Here is a 15,488-nt window from a genome sequence, read left to right as displayed (position 1 = left end):
GCTCGCAGGGACCGGTGCGAACCGGTCGAAACCCACCCCTGGGTGGGGGGAAGTATGAGATATCTTAGTGGGTTGGGGGAGGCCTTAGGTGGTCAGAAGCATGTGGTCCCCACCCTGAAATACCTTATGCATTTAATAAACCGCACATTCTATTAGCGAATGCGTGGACGAAAGAATCATGTTCAAGTTACGCGATTCACTCCTACAAATCCTAGAGTTACAAATGTGATTGGCAGGCTCCATTACATTTGTAACTCAAGGATTATCTGTAGTTTCTTATTAGACATGAAAGAAATAGTGAAATCACAGAGGCCATACCTTTATAAAACCATTTGGAATTAAAAATAGTTTCAAAAAAAATGTTTGGGAAAATGATAATATATTGAAGAGGTCGGAGAGGTTCTTTCCCCCCCCCCCCCAAAATTCAAACAAATGTTTCTCATCTTTGATATTATGTTCATATAATTATAAATCACACAAGGTCAATCAAAATGGACAGGGCAGAATTTTTTATTTTATCTAATCATCTTCAAGGAACCTACCCCTGTAAATTGGAAAGAAATAATTACCTAATTTAATCTATTTGATTTGCACACCACCTAGTTCCAACCAAGTTTGAATAGTATTCAATAAAACAAGAACAACAGAAACACAATACAACAATTATAAAAGAATAAAAGAGTAATCAACAAAATATAGGGGCATATTCAGCAACCACATTCATACACATTCCCCAGGGGCCACAATTACCCTATTCCAAGGCCTAGGGCAGTGATGGTGAACTTTTCAGCATCGAATGCCCAAGTTGGAACCCATGTGCAAGTGCACATGTGCGCGTGCCTCATCACTGGAAACCTGGAGCCCAGCTGGCTAGGGCATGTGTGCCTGTTTTTTGGCCATTTGGGGGACCATTTTCAGGTTGTTTTCAGGCCATTTGCAGGCTGATTTTTTGGGCCCAAAACAGCCTGGGTTTTTGGGGCCATTTTTCAGGCCATTTTCAGGCCGTTTTCTGTTGCTCCAGCACCCACAAAATCCAACTGGAAACCATGCGCACTGGAAACCAGAAGAGCAGCTGACAATGGTGCACGTGCCCACAGAGAGGGCTCTGCTTGCCACCTCTGACACATGAGCTATGGGTTCACCATCACGGGCCTAGGGGAAAAGCCATTTCTTGAAACTTTTCTAGAATGTCAGCAGCATGGAAGTTGCATGCTTATCAAGAAAAATCCTATTCCAGGGACATAACTGGAAGGGGAGACTCTATAATTTAAAATATAATTTCCAAATTATTTTTAAAAAAAAATAAAATTGGAGATTATAGATTTAAGAACTAATAAATGTCATCTGCAAAAACCCGGATGATCATTAAATGGCAAGGCTTTCTGTAACTAATTGCTCTCCTCTAGAGATCTTTTGGATTTCTCCACCCCATATCTGATAGCCAACTTCACTTTAATTGAAATGTGATAATGTTCCCCAACTTTTTTGGTGTACAAGCGACAATATAGATTTATAAATGTATAATCTGATGTTGACCATCGTTTATCTTTTTATTTTATCCAATTTATATTTTGCACTGCTTATGTATATTATTCTATGTAGTCATTTATTACTTGCTTTGAATTTGTGATGTTTCTAGTACCTATTGATATTTCATTTTCTTTTCCCCTATTTTTCCTCCAGTCATCAATTTTTCAAGATCATTGGCTGGCAGACTTTACACTTTTGAGTGTACCATTATTGTTTACTTTGTAACAATATCCATTCTTTGCTTTTTTAAATATCCAGGTTTAATTATTTGTCAAGCTATTTTATCTCTATTTTGTCATTGGATCCAAAATTGCACAACAAAATTGAATTAAACATGCATAATTCTCAACAGTTAAAATCCCATTCATATGATTGAAAATTAATAGCATTAATTCATATTGTAGAATTGCAGTATCAATGATAATTTTCAGGCTGTTTTCATCAAAATGCTCTAAAACAAACATCTTTCAAAAAAGATTTCTTATTTGCTTTCCAATGTACACCAGGATACTGAAATGTGAAACTAAACAGACTGAATCAATTGATAACATTGGAACTGTGTCAAAGAATCTGTCTTGAAAATGACTGGCTAGTAAATCTGTTGGACAATTTAATTGGAATAATTGGTAAAATCCATGTACTTTAGGAAGAAATAAATAAAATTACCATATACAAATTAGGTTAAGATTTAGATTAGAAATTTCTGGGGCAACTCTGTTTTATGCAAATTGCATTACTCGTACGATCCCTTGATTTGAAATTTCTTTATCAGCAGAATATTTATTTTACTTATATGTCAGAAGCTTTTAAACTTAATTGCTACAGCATGGATTTTTCTGGCCTATAGAATAGAAGCACTTTTAATCTTGTTTATGACATTTTTGACTGCCCTTCCATCCGGAGGTTATATACATGTATGTGTAAAACTCTAGTTTTAATTGTAATTTTCCAGTAAATAAGCATATTAATTTAATATTATGCTCAATGTAGTAATCACAACATAAAAGTGTTAGCACTAGGTTCAAAAATGTGCTAAATCATATTTTGTTAATATGGTTTATTGAATAGTAAAGTCATATATATATATATATATATATATATGTATGTATGTATGTATGTATGTATGTATGTATGTATGTATGTATATAAAATGTTTTATTTGTGCTGATAAATAAATAAAGGGAGACTAGTATAGATCTATTTCAAGCTATTTAGCTCTCATCAGCTAGCCATACCCTTACTGGGATTCGAACCTGTGCTGTATTGCATCTTAGGCAAACGTCTTAGCCATTAAGCCTCCTCCTTATCAACTGAAGCCAGGGAAGAAGGTATATATTTAGTGTCACAAGCCCTGGTAAGCCCCAATTATGTGAGGAAGCTAACTGCTTCCATCATCTGTCAATCACAAGAGTCCATCATGACAGAAACCCAATATTTTCACTGTTGCCTTTGTTATATTTGTGTTTTATTTGTGCTGATAAATATTAACCTGTGGCTTAATGGCTAAGACGTTTGCCTAAGATGCAATACAGATGATGGAAGGAGTTAGCAAAGGCAACAGTAAAAATATTGGGTTTCTGTCGTGATGGACTCTTGTGATGAGCCGATTGACAGATGTTGGAAGCAGTTAGCTTCCTCCCATAATTGGGGCTTACCAGGGGTTGTAAAAATCATATATATATATATATATATATATATATATATATATATATATATATATATATATATATATATATATATATATATATATATATATATATATATATATATATATATACACATACATACACACATCTACACACACACACACACACACACACACACACACACACACATATATATATAATTTATTAGATTTTTACAACCCCTGGTAAGCCCCAATTATGGGAGGAAGCTAACTGCTTCCATCATCTGTCAATCAGCTCATCACAAGAGTCCATCACGACAGAAACCCAATATTTTTACTGTTGCCTTTTTGTTATATTTGTGTTTTTATTTGTGCTGATAAATAAATAATTTATACTTGTTAATTTATTTATTTATTTATCAGCACAAATAAACACACACACACACACACACACACACACACACACATATATATATATATATAAATATGCCAAAGTCAAACATACTATGATATAATGTAATCTGTCAATCTGGCTGTGGGATCAAATAGGGCAATTTTAAAGACAGAATCATATATATATATAGCTTTATTGTGCTTAAAATTGCAAACTTGGAAACTGAGTCTTGTGGCGCAACAGGTATTCAAAACAGTAAGAAAGTTTTAAAATCTAATTCTACATTCATATTTTTATCAACATAGTCTGCAGCTGGATAGTGGAAATGTCAGAAGAGACATTCCTTAATTTCTCAGGTTGTAAAGGAGACAAGAATAATTGGATTATCAGGACCCACTTTAGTCAGGTTTCACGTGTGCACAGGATATGGGACCAAAAGTGCATTGGTTGCATTCATGGATAATCTCAGGTAGGAGCAAGATGGAAGTGGTGCATTTGTCCTTGCTTTTCTTGACCTCTCAGTGACTTCTGATACCATCAATCATGACATCCTTGTTGACTGATTTAGGGAGTTAGGGGTGGGTGGAATGTTCTTATGCTGGTTCATCTCCTTCCTCCAAGGCCAGTCCCAGTCAATTTTAATAGGGAGTGAGAGATCCAGCTCACTGCCCTGTTTTGCAGAGTGCCACAGGGTTTGGTGTTTTCCTCACTTCTTTTTAATCTCTACATAAGACCATTGAGTAAGATCATCTCTAACCATGGGATGGATGACATATCAGCCGTGTGATGATGACAGCCAGTTATACAGTATATATCTGCCCAGGGTGGTGAGTGATGCAGTAAATATTTGTCCTTGATGAGGCTGTGGGAGCTCTAATAGAAAAAATAGGCTTCAGATGAATCCTGGTAATAGGGAGTGGCTGTGTATGGGCCCCTTTGTAGCCAGGAGTTCATCATCTTTGGTCCTAGATGGAGTTGCACACTCCTAGACAGATGCAATGTGCAACTTGGTGTTCCTCTTGAACTCAGGGCTCTTGTGTGAAGAGCAATTGGCAGCTGTTGCTAGGAGAGCCTTTGCCCTACTTTGTGTTTTGTGAGTTACGTCCTTTCTCAGACAGGGAGGCCCTCTGCTTGGTTATTCATGCCCTGGTCTTCTCTCAATTGGACTATTGCAATGTACTCTACCATGTTTTCCTGAAAATAAGACTCGGTCTTATATATTTTTTGCCACTAAAAAAGGAATCAGGTGCCTATTTTCAGGTGATGTCTAATTACAGATTCAACTCGCAATGGCGGCATCGATAGCCCTGCCCAACAGCAGCCTGCTGCTGGCCCACTTCTTCTGCGGCTACTTGTCACTGCTCAGGCACATTGCCTTTGGCCTCAGTTTTGCCATCAGAGGCCTTCTGGAAAGTATCTGATAAAAGAGCTCTGAATTTATCCAGAGTGTAGTGTTGCCTGGGGTGGGGTGTCACGCATAAGCAGCAGCAAGTGGCTGCAGAAGATGTGGGCCAGAAGGTGAGGCGGTTATCAAGGTGTGTGAGGTCTAATAAATAGGGCAGCTCCACCCCCTGTTCCCATCCTATCTTAATTTTTACCTTTCCACCTCACCCACGCCATGCACTCCAGAGTGGGTGGGGTCTTAACTAGGGCTTATTTGGGGGATAGGGCTTATATTGGGCACACATGTAAAAAATCAAGCTAGGATTTACTTTTGGGATAGGCTATATTTTCGGGGAAACAGTACATAGGGCTACTGTGACACATACCTGGATGCTTCAGCTGGTGCAAAGTGTGGCAAGCCACAGTGGTTGCCCAAAGAAAGGCACATGTAACACATCTGCTCCATAAACTGCACTGGCTACCAATTTGCTTTAAGGTATTGGTCATGACTTTAAAGCCCTTCACGGCATAGAGTAGCCTACCTTTGGAACTGGTTTTGTTCCATCACATCTGCCCATGCCACCCAAACAGGCAGGGGAAGTTCGGTATGTTGCAGATCCAGTTAGTTAAAGAATTCCAATTGGCAGGGTCTAGGAAGAGAGCCTCCTCTACCAATGTTCCCACCCTATATAATATTCTTCTCCTGGAGTTGAGGTTGGCTCCCATTCTACCAGCCTTCTGAAAAGAAGTCAAAACATTACTGTAGCCTTGCATGAGGAGCCCAAAAGATTATGCAATCAGGGGTTGGTGCCATCAGAACCTTTACTTGGCCTTTATCAACCAATTTTAACAGGGTTAAATTGCCTCCTTGGACTTTTTCTTGCCTCTTTGAAATTTCTTACAATTTCATAATCTTTTAGTAGCGGTATATAAGTCTACTGCTATTTTAAAATCTAAATTTTAACTTAACATTTTAATTATTGTATACCGCTTTATACTTTGATACTGTACTTGTACACCACCCAGAGCTCCCCCTTGAGGAAAATGGATGGTCCAGAAATATAAAATATAAATATAAATACATAAATAATTGTATCTTCAGATTAACAAGATTCTGTTAACGTTGCCTTACGATAAAGTAGAACAGCTCATCTGCTTGTTTCCTGTCTGGTCTACCTGTAAGACTGACAACATAAACATTAAAAAAATTTTTTTTTAAATTTTTTCCCTTCCTTAAAATGCCAAAATGGGTCCCTCCAAAGGACCAAAAATTCAAAGGCAGGATGGATAAGAATAAAATGGATCTCCCAAAGTAATAAAAGTTCAAAAAATATAAACAAACTAATTTAGGAAACAATAATAAAAATTTAGAGTAATTCTTATGTTTCTTCCTCATAATATTTCTGGAAATTCATTGCATCAGCCTTAGAAATTTTGATCTAGGGCACATGGCCTTGTAAAGAATACCTGTATATATCTATAATGAAATCAACATCAGAAATAAATTATTGTGGCTCAGAAAGCATGCAAGCAGACAAACACAATGAATACACTACTTTTTTGTCAGAAAGTAGGGATTTTTACTTTCTTTCTTTGTTAGAAAATGAGATTCAAAAGAACAGCGGCTTTTGTATTCAATGCTCATATGATTCTGCATTCCAGCTATGCAGTTCTCTTTTAATAAAAATATTTGACCAGTCATTGTTATGCTGTTGCTGTTTAGCAGCTTGCTTCCAATATTGCATTACAAAAATTGCATATTTCATATAATCAGGTCTGTCTCTTACTTAATCATCCTAAGCTATATACAAATCTTTAAAATAGACAGGTCCATAAATCAAATGCATTTTTCATTCAGGCCTTATTCTAAGGTAGGCAGATTCTTATTTAAATTGCTCCATGAATAAATTTAATAAACCTTATTCACTTACATCATCTCAACTTTAAATCTTGTTTTGGCTGAGGTCATAAGTGAAATCAGTATTGAGGGCAAAACTAGCAGCTGTAACAACTGTAATAGCTCATCAAATTATATTAAAGGGCTCAAATAACATTAAAAATGAGGAAGAATTAAATTACTTTATTCAAGCATGTTCTGATGAATCAAACAAATACAGGCTTTAAGCAGAGAACCTGGATATGCACATACTAAATTTATCACATATTACACTTTAATTATGGACTCAAGACATCTGCTAGCTACACAATGAATGATATGTTTACAGTGAACATTCAAAATTTGGCACAGTGTAAATGCAGGTAGTCTGGTACAGAGTTTCGTAAATGTCTGACAATAGAAAATTATTTCTCTAATTTTCAAAATATGAATGTTGTTATATGATTTGCACCTTGTATACTGAAGTGACAATATTTTCTGCAAGAATATTTCCATCACAAACAATTCACCTGTAGGCTTAACCTGTTTTACCTGTAGATTTTTAATTATCATTTCCCTTTAACTACAGTATCTCATCTTGTACCTGAGACTGTGGAGGCAGCCAATTAAGGATAATATTGTGCAATCATTGTTGACATCAGAATTCGGTATAAGAATGTAGGTTTAGATATGAAATAACCCCAAAGCAATGCTTTCATTTGAATAGTAATATTAAATGGATAGAGGCCACTTCAAGAACAGTGTATGTGCTCACACATTAAATTGAATACCTATAAAAAAAGATGTGTTTTTACAGCGATGATTAAAAAATGGTGAAAAAAGATTTCAGTTATGATCTTATTGAAAATTATATTCATGATTTATCAGTTCCCCCTTTGATGTGTAGTTTCATAAATAAAAGTACAATTTCAGAATCTTGATAATATCATTTATATTTGCTATTACCTTAAAAAAAGTACATATTTGCATTGTAAAAATTGAAAAAAAAATACTCCTGTAGCTTTTTGTCTTTAATATTGCAATTTAAAGATTCGTTTTGTCTGAATATGCAGGCAAATGGGTGAATATATCCTTTCGTACTATAACCAACCCTGCAAAAATAGAAATCTTTTGCCATACTATTTAGAAGACTACAGAAGTATTCAAAATCAGAAAGCTAGTAGATTCTGGGAGGAAATAGGTTTCAGACTTAATTTTTGGCCACAGATAGGAGAGAGAGGTGGCACAACTCTCTAAACTTTGATTTTAAACAGATATATTAATAGAAATAGTTGAAAATATAATGGCTATTTATGCATTGCTGAAAATAAAAAAAATAATTTAATTAATTCAAATGTAATTCAGTACCAATTCAAAATCAGTGCAAATCAAAATGACAGTAAAATTATATAGCTTTACTGGTATTTCATAGAACCGGACTTTGGAGGTGTTCTACTCCAAACTCACTTTTAAAGCAGGAATCTTTATACCATCTCAGACAAATGGTTGTACAATCTTTTCTTGACAACCTCCAGTGACAGAACACCACAACTCTAGTAGGCAAGCTGTTCCACTGCTTAACTGTTCTCACTTAAAGAAATTCCTCCTTATTTCTAGGTTGAATCTCCTTCTGCCAAGCTTCAGCAAATTGTTTCTTATCTTATTAGGTGCTATGGAGAATACGTCAACGCCTTCCTCCCCATGAAAGACCTTCAAGTATTGGAATATTGCTATCACATCTCCTCAGACTTCTCTTTATTAAGCTAAACATATATTTGATAGTTAATACCTGAATTCTTTCAGTAGTGGCCATCTCTTCAGTATCCCAGTTTCAAGGTTAATATGCATAAATGACTGAGAGTGCTCCATGTTTCTTCGGGAAAGGATGCCACTGGTACTTGTCTAGTCAAAATTACCAAAAGACACTTTCATTTGCAGATGCTCAGCCATGAGTAGGAGTCAAGTCAGAGACTGTCTGGACAATTATACAGTGTACATAGTATTATTGACTGGATTTGTATATCATGCCATGCTAAAATGTGACTTGTACTTTGGGATTTGGCATAAATCTAGCCACTGTAGCTTATAATGGTTTATGTGGCCTTAACCATTTGTGGTACATCCAACAAATCATGATTTAGCACATTATGTACATTCAGGTACTAAGTGCTGATGTACGTGAAGCTCTTTTTTTTCCTTGAGTCTTACACTGACTATACAATAACAGAATTAGCATCCTCTAATCTAAAAATTTCCAGTGAGGTAGATCTAATGATGGAAATGAATGAAAAGCAAAGCATAAGGAATCAGATTTACACATCCTTCTTTTGCAAGACCATAATGACAATTTTCCCTCATGAGATTTACTCTCTATGGTCTTCATCTTATAAATTTCCTATTCATATAATTAATGTGAAATTGAAAGGAATTTTGGGGAATGAGGAAGTTTTCTCAAACTCATTCTTCCAGCCTCAATACAATTTGAGAAGTTATTCTGTCTCTGTCTCTGTCTCTGTCTCTGTCTCTGTCTCTGTCTCTGTCTCTGTCTCTGTCTCTGTCTCTGTCTCTGTCTCTCTCTCTCTCTCTCTCTCTCACACACACACACACACACACACACACACCGTTTCAGCTACAGTTGGAGTTAGGCTTTTTAAAAAGCTTAAGAATCTGAAGTATCCTAGCATAATTTATTTACAATATGTTTACAGCGGCTTTTTATTCATTTAATTCATTAATTTGTTTATTAAATTTATGGGACGCATGGACAATTAAAAACACAAAGCCAAACAACCAACAATTAAACAATTAAAATAATACAACACAAATTAAAACATTAAAAAAACCATAACTAACAGAGACGAAATAATGTACAGTATTCTAAACTTACACACAGCTTAACTGGCTCCAGAGTTCCATGGGATCACCAGGCCCAATTGATTTTTAGATTTTTAAAATTAAAAAGTCAAGCATAAATAAAGGACTTTTCCCACTTGCATTTTACTGGAGCACTATAACACTCTAACAATCCTAATTGTCCAACTTGATGCAACATTGTCCCCGTTGTGTCCACCTATCTTTTATGACTTCTTTGAAAATTTCTTTATATTTCTCAGTTTCAGTTGTTTTGCCACTTACCATTGAAGAAAAGATATAGTTGTTTAGCAATTAGTTAATAAATGCCAATTATCTTACTATACATAATTGAGGCTGTCTGCTTTCCTTATCCCTAAGGCTATTTCTGACCTGGTTCCCATCTTTATTTCTTTATTGTGTATTATTTTAATGTGGGAGAAGTAGAATGGCAGCTACACCAGAGAAACAAACCCATCATCTTAGCTATAATGGCTGGAAAATTTAGAAATCAGAACAGCACCATTTGGCAATGACTTAAACCAGTTCAGAAAAGGATTTTCTGCATAGTGAGAGACAATTTTATCCTGATTTCTGACTTAGGATCTTTACTTCCAAGATTGCTTCTAGAACCATATAGAAGCAGAGGGCACTCTTACAAAATGGGGGGGGGGGGAAGACTGTAGCTCAGTGCTTTGTTGAGGAATGTGCCCACAAAAAAAAAATTAAGGACAGAAGTTTGGGGGAGGGGTGTAGAAAGTTCTCTTGTGCTACCCCTTCCACAGGGAGGCTGGACATATTTGATTGGTTCACTCCTGGTGAGTGAAGGATCCAATTGGTTTCAAAGGGAGCTGGTGGAAATACCTGCAATATTGTCCTGTGGAGGATTTGATAGCAGCTGGAAGAGGAGGATGGCTGAAGCCTTGGACAGGATTGTGCCTATGTGCCTTCTCTGGGCCATTGGTCCCATTACTTCCAGTGCCTAGAGCACTCCTGGGGGACAAGGAAAAACAGATTTGAATGAACAGGAGCTAGAACTTCTATTAAGGCCTATCTCCTGGAGCAGTGGTGGGATTCAAATAATTTAACAACCGGTTCTCTGCCCTAATGACTATTTGGGTAGGTGGGGCTTGGTGGCATGTGACTGGGTGGGCTTGGCCAACTCAAGGTCACTCAGGTCGATGGGCTCTTCGCCTTAGCTGTTACAATGTAATCAGGATTAACCAGAGAGGCAGATTCTGTAAGCAGGTCAATAAAGATTAGGCTAGAAACAACACCAGAATGTTTCCTTCCTGCCTTCCTTACAGGATTAGCCCTGTAAAGTGGAAAAAAACAAAAGGGGATTTCTTCCAACAATTGGTTCTCTGAACTACTTAGAAAATTACCAACTGGTTCTCCCGAATAGGTGCGAACTGGCTGAATCCCACCGCTGTCCTGGAGGTATGAGTGACAAACTGCCAATATTTCTCCGTCCTTATGGCATCCATAGAATGATGGTCAGTCAGGCTTTTTAGAATCACTCAGTTTCTCCTCAGCCAGTCTTCTACCTTGCCTTTTTAGGTGATCGAGAAAGTTGTGGCATTGTAACTCCAGAACAACATGAGGAAACATCTGGACCCTTTTCAATCAGGTTTCAGGCCTGCATGTGGGACAAAAATAGCATTTGTTGCACATGTGGATGATCTCTGGCTGGAGTGGGATGGAGCTAGTGTGTCCAACCTTGCTCTTCTGAACCTCTGGGTAGTTTTTGATACCATTGATCATGAGATCCTTTTGGGCCAATTTAGAGAGTTGGAGTAAGTAGCACAATTCTGTGCTGGTTATCTCCTTCCTCTGAGGCTGGTCCCAAATGATGTCAAGATCCAGCTCACTGCCGCTGCTTTGTGGAGTGTTTTTAACGTTTACTCAAAAACCACTGGGTGAAATCATTAATTGCCATGGTATGAGGTATCATTAGTATGTTGATGATAGCAAGTTATATATTTTCGTTCCAGGTGAAGTAAGTGATGCTGTAGACATTCTTTTGTGGCATCTGGAAACTGTGGGGACCTCGATGGGGAACAACAGACTTCATCTGAACCCTGTAAGATGGAGTGATGGGGGCAGGCTCCTCTGCATCCAGGAGTTTATCAATTTTGGTCTTGGATCTTCACTACCCCAGATGGAGCCAGTATATAATCTGGAGTCCTCCTAGAATCATGGTAGCTGTACTCTTTGTTCAATTTTGTATTGTGTGTCATAATGCCATTGGATAGGTTATCGATTACTCATGACCAGGTTACTCCCATTTTGACTACTGCAATGAGCTCTACATGGGGCTACTCTTGAAAAAGCTTCTGGAAGCTTCAGTTGGTACAGAATGCAACTGCATCAGCAATCTTGGACACTCAAAGAATGGTGCATGTAACATCTTTGCTGCATGAGCTGCACTGGGATCCAGTATGCTTCTCAGTCCAGTTAAAGGTATTGGTTATGACCTTTAAAGCCCTACATAGAGCCAGGTTACCTACACAGATGTCTTTTTCCCATTACATCAGTCCTCCAACCTGTCAGGCAGGGAAGATACATTATAGACCCTGTGGACCAAATAATTCTGACTAACGGGGTTCAGAAAGAGAGTTTTATCTGCTGTAGCTTCTGTCTTCTGGAACATTCTCCACCACCACCAGAAATGAGGTCCTGTTTTCCTGGTCTTTTGGAAAGGTGTTAATGAATTAATTATGTTTTAATATTTAATTTTAATAATCCTTGTCTTTTTGTAAATCGTATATACTATTTAAATGTTTTATTTGAGCACTACCCAAAATTGATCTCTGAGGGCAATGAGTGGTTTCAAAATTTGCCAAATAAATTGGGACAGAAAGAGAAAGCAAAGAGAAGCATCTTCAATTTGTCCTGTAGTAAATGTGTATTTTCTTAAAGTTCATGCTCACGAAGGCAGCTATTTTCCAAATCAGTCCACTGGTCCAAAAATATTGTGCATCTTTAGAGTAACACACTAGCTCATTTGAAGTAATATCTAAACTGAAAACAGTTTCCATAAGAACCTGCAACCTGAATGCCTGTATTATTCAAAACATAATGCATGCACAGCTATAGCAAATACTTTGATGTACTGAGTATTCAACTGCTGGCTCTTCCTCCTACTAGTAGTAATCATAGGTAAAGAATTAAATATTTTGTCTGCTGTTTCTTTCTCCACAATATTCTACTACTAGAATTGATGGGAACTTAAATCCTAAACTTCCAGAAAACTCCAGATATATCTGCTCCATATATACCTTCACCTGCATCTTACCTAAGGTAAAATTCAAGGATGAAGTCAAAACCCTTTCTGATTTAGCAGGGGACCTTTCTGCATACAGCATGAAAGCAAAAATTATCCCATTGTCTCCTTTTCAGAGACTGACAATTACACATTTTCTAAACCTAGATGTTCCACAGAAGACTTTGTGGGTAGTCCAAACCGCCATGATTTTAACCAGTCTCCATTTAGTATTGCCTAAGTAGCATCAATTATCCATCAAAAGCAATGAGTTTTGTAAGGCCGCTTCCATTATTTTACTTCCAAATAATATTCATATTAACTGACTACAGCAGGTGGCAGCATCTGACTGATCTTGGTTGGTCTGAGAAATAAGACTGGTTGGACCTATTTGGTACTTGATTGGGTTCCAGCTAGCACTTCCAGGGCTCCTCATTAGATACCCAAACATTTTTACAGTGATTTTTATATATAATTTTTGGTAGTAACTAAATTCCATCCTAAACTGACTAGTTACAGCAGTAATCTTCTACAGGTTTTAGAGAGAGAACTTGGTATCTTCCAGACACTATGTCTCAATTTTCTATTTCTTAACTGCATACTCCTTGGACTTTTCTTCTTGTGGCCATCATAAGGAGAAAATTCGATGAATATATACAAATGTAATCACTAATCCTTGCAACAGCAAAAAAGTATACTATACTATTGTGTTCATTTTATGTGAGACAATACAATACAATGCAGTTTTGGGGTCTGTGGGAAGAAAGACTGCACATTCACTGACATAAATCAGCCTATTTTGAAGATTTTGTTTTTACTCGTGATTTATATTAAAGGCGCCTTTCTGAAATCTCTTGAGATTTTTGCTTCTTTGGTTAGTAAAAATTGTGCTATCCTTTATGGTTTAATGTAGGCAACATCTGGAAAGTTGATTCCCCCTGGTTTTCTTTTTTCTCTCACTAATCATCCCTGGCTGCCAGGAACACACACACGACACAAACATTTCCTAAATGTGAGGTGGGACAAGTATAGGCATGTGTCTTTAATTGCTGGTGTAGCCAGTGGTGGAATTCAACCAGTTTGCAACACTTTGGGAGAACCGGTTGTTAACTTTCTGAACTGGTTGTTGGAAGAAATCATTAGGACAGAGAACTGTTGTTAAATTATTTGAATCCCACCACTGGGTGTAGCTATCTGTTAAGTTATCCTGTAATGGATTCCGGGGAACCTCTCAGTTGGGCTATTTCTGAACACTGACATGTCAAAGGACAAAGGAAGCTTTGTGAGGAGCATAAGACCTTCTGCATCTTCTCTTTCTCTCCATATCCTTCTATTCCTCTGACTGGTCTGTCAGACTAAAAAGTGCAAAAGAAGGATGTAGGATAAAATGATGGCCACTATCAGTAGTGAGCAAGTATCATATTGATTGTACATCATCAATTTATGCTGGCAATGGCAATATTGACAGCAAACAAGCACAGCAAGAAATACATACAAATTTCTTGGGATTTGGCAAAATGGAGTAGTGATAGGCAAATTTTGCAACATCATCAAAATAATAAAACTAGTTTAAACTATTGCTACAGAGAAACTCAGATGGCCAGAAGCAGTGGAAAACTTATGATGCATTCACTGATGGCAGAAATAACACTCAACCTTGTTAAAATAAAATTAAAAAAAACCTGCAGTCTCCTATGGAACCTATATAAGGCTTGACTTGTGCTTTGGAAAGACTCAGTCAGATACATTATTATGCAAGCAAATTATTGTGAACACCAGATGTTTGGTCTCTCATGCAACCTAAGTCACAATGGCCAGACAGAGGGCAAGTATACAGTAGCCTAAGGTTGCCAATAGCTCCTAATCTTGCTGCATCAGAAAATACTGTAGTGTACATCATTAATGAAGCATGCTGGACCATGCCCATAATACAAATTGTATTGAAGAGAAAATACTACTATAAAATTAACACAGCTAAATAGGTTTTCAACTGTTTTAGTTGCGGACTGGGGATTCTCTTGATGCTCACATCCAATACTGTTGCAGTGTCACCCTGTTTCTTGAATGGCAGTGCTTATGCCATTAAGGTGAGTCAACTTAAAGCAGAATATCCAGTAGGCTGGTTAGCAGAAGACTGAGGAAGTTGATGTAAATGAACACTGTAGGTTCTGATTTGTTCTGCACTTTTTTTAGAGTTTAGAGTTTTAGAGTTTTAAGTTAGAAATATACTGTATAAGGTCTCTGTTTCATCTACATGTGAACTGATAAACACACATAGTAATTATGATGCATCTGCCCAATTGGCATCAATCAGCATCTGCTTTAAATCAGCATGCCAGTGCTGTATCACTGATTCCCACAGAAAGTTACACCAGAGTATAATTCTTCACTGGCAACACAACTGATCTTCAATCTGTGGATTGGAAAATGCAAGAAATTTTCTATATGACCTAAGGTAGATCATATTAATGTGATTGTATTTACTTTGAAAAATGAGAGATAGAAGATCCAAGATAATTCATACCATTTTTTGGGCCTTTCCCCCACTAAGAACTTTCCACTC

At 37.1% G+C, this 15,488-nt stretch overlaps 1 protein-coding gene across 1 annotated transcript in view; it reads left to right on the top strand.

The window, feature by feature from the left end:
- The window catches only part of HNRNPA2B1 (heterogeneous nuclear ribonucleoprotein A2/B1), a 59,480-nt gene extending 45,705 nt beyond the window's left edge, over positions 1–13,775 (top strand). The window contains exon 11 of the mRNA XM_014067910.2: positions 11,655–13,775. The gene's annotated coding sequence lies outside the window, so the exon portion shown is untranslated. The remainder of the gene's footprint in view (positions 1–11,654) is intronic.
- Positions 13,776–15,488: the final 1,713 nt, after the last annotated feature.

The sequence above is a fragment of the Thamnophis sirtalis genome, unplaced genomic scaffold, assembly GCF_051295495.1.
Source record: "Thamnophis sirtalis isolate CommonGarterSnake01/CBP01778 unplaced genomic scaffold, rThaSir2_p1.2 scaffold_4, whole genome shotgun sequence".
NCBI lineage: Eukaryota > Metazoa > Chordata > Lepidosauria > Squamata > Natricidae > Thamnophis > Thamnophis sirtalis.
The sequence above is the reverse complement of the archived record's forward strand: the minus strand, read 5'-3'. Positions and strand labels throughout refer to the sequence as shown.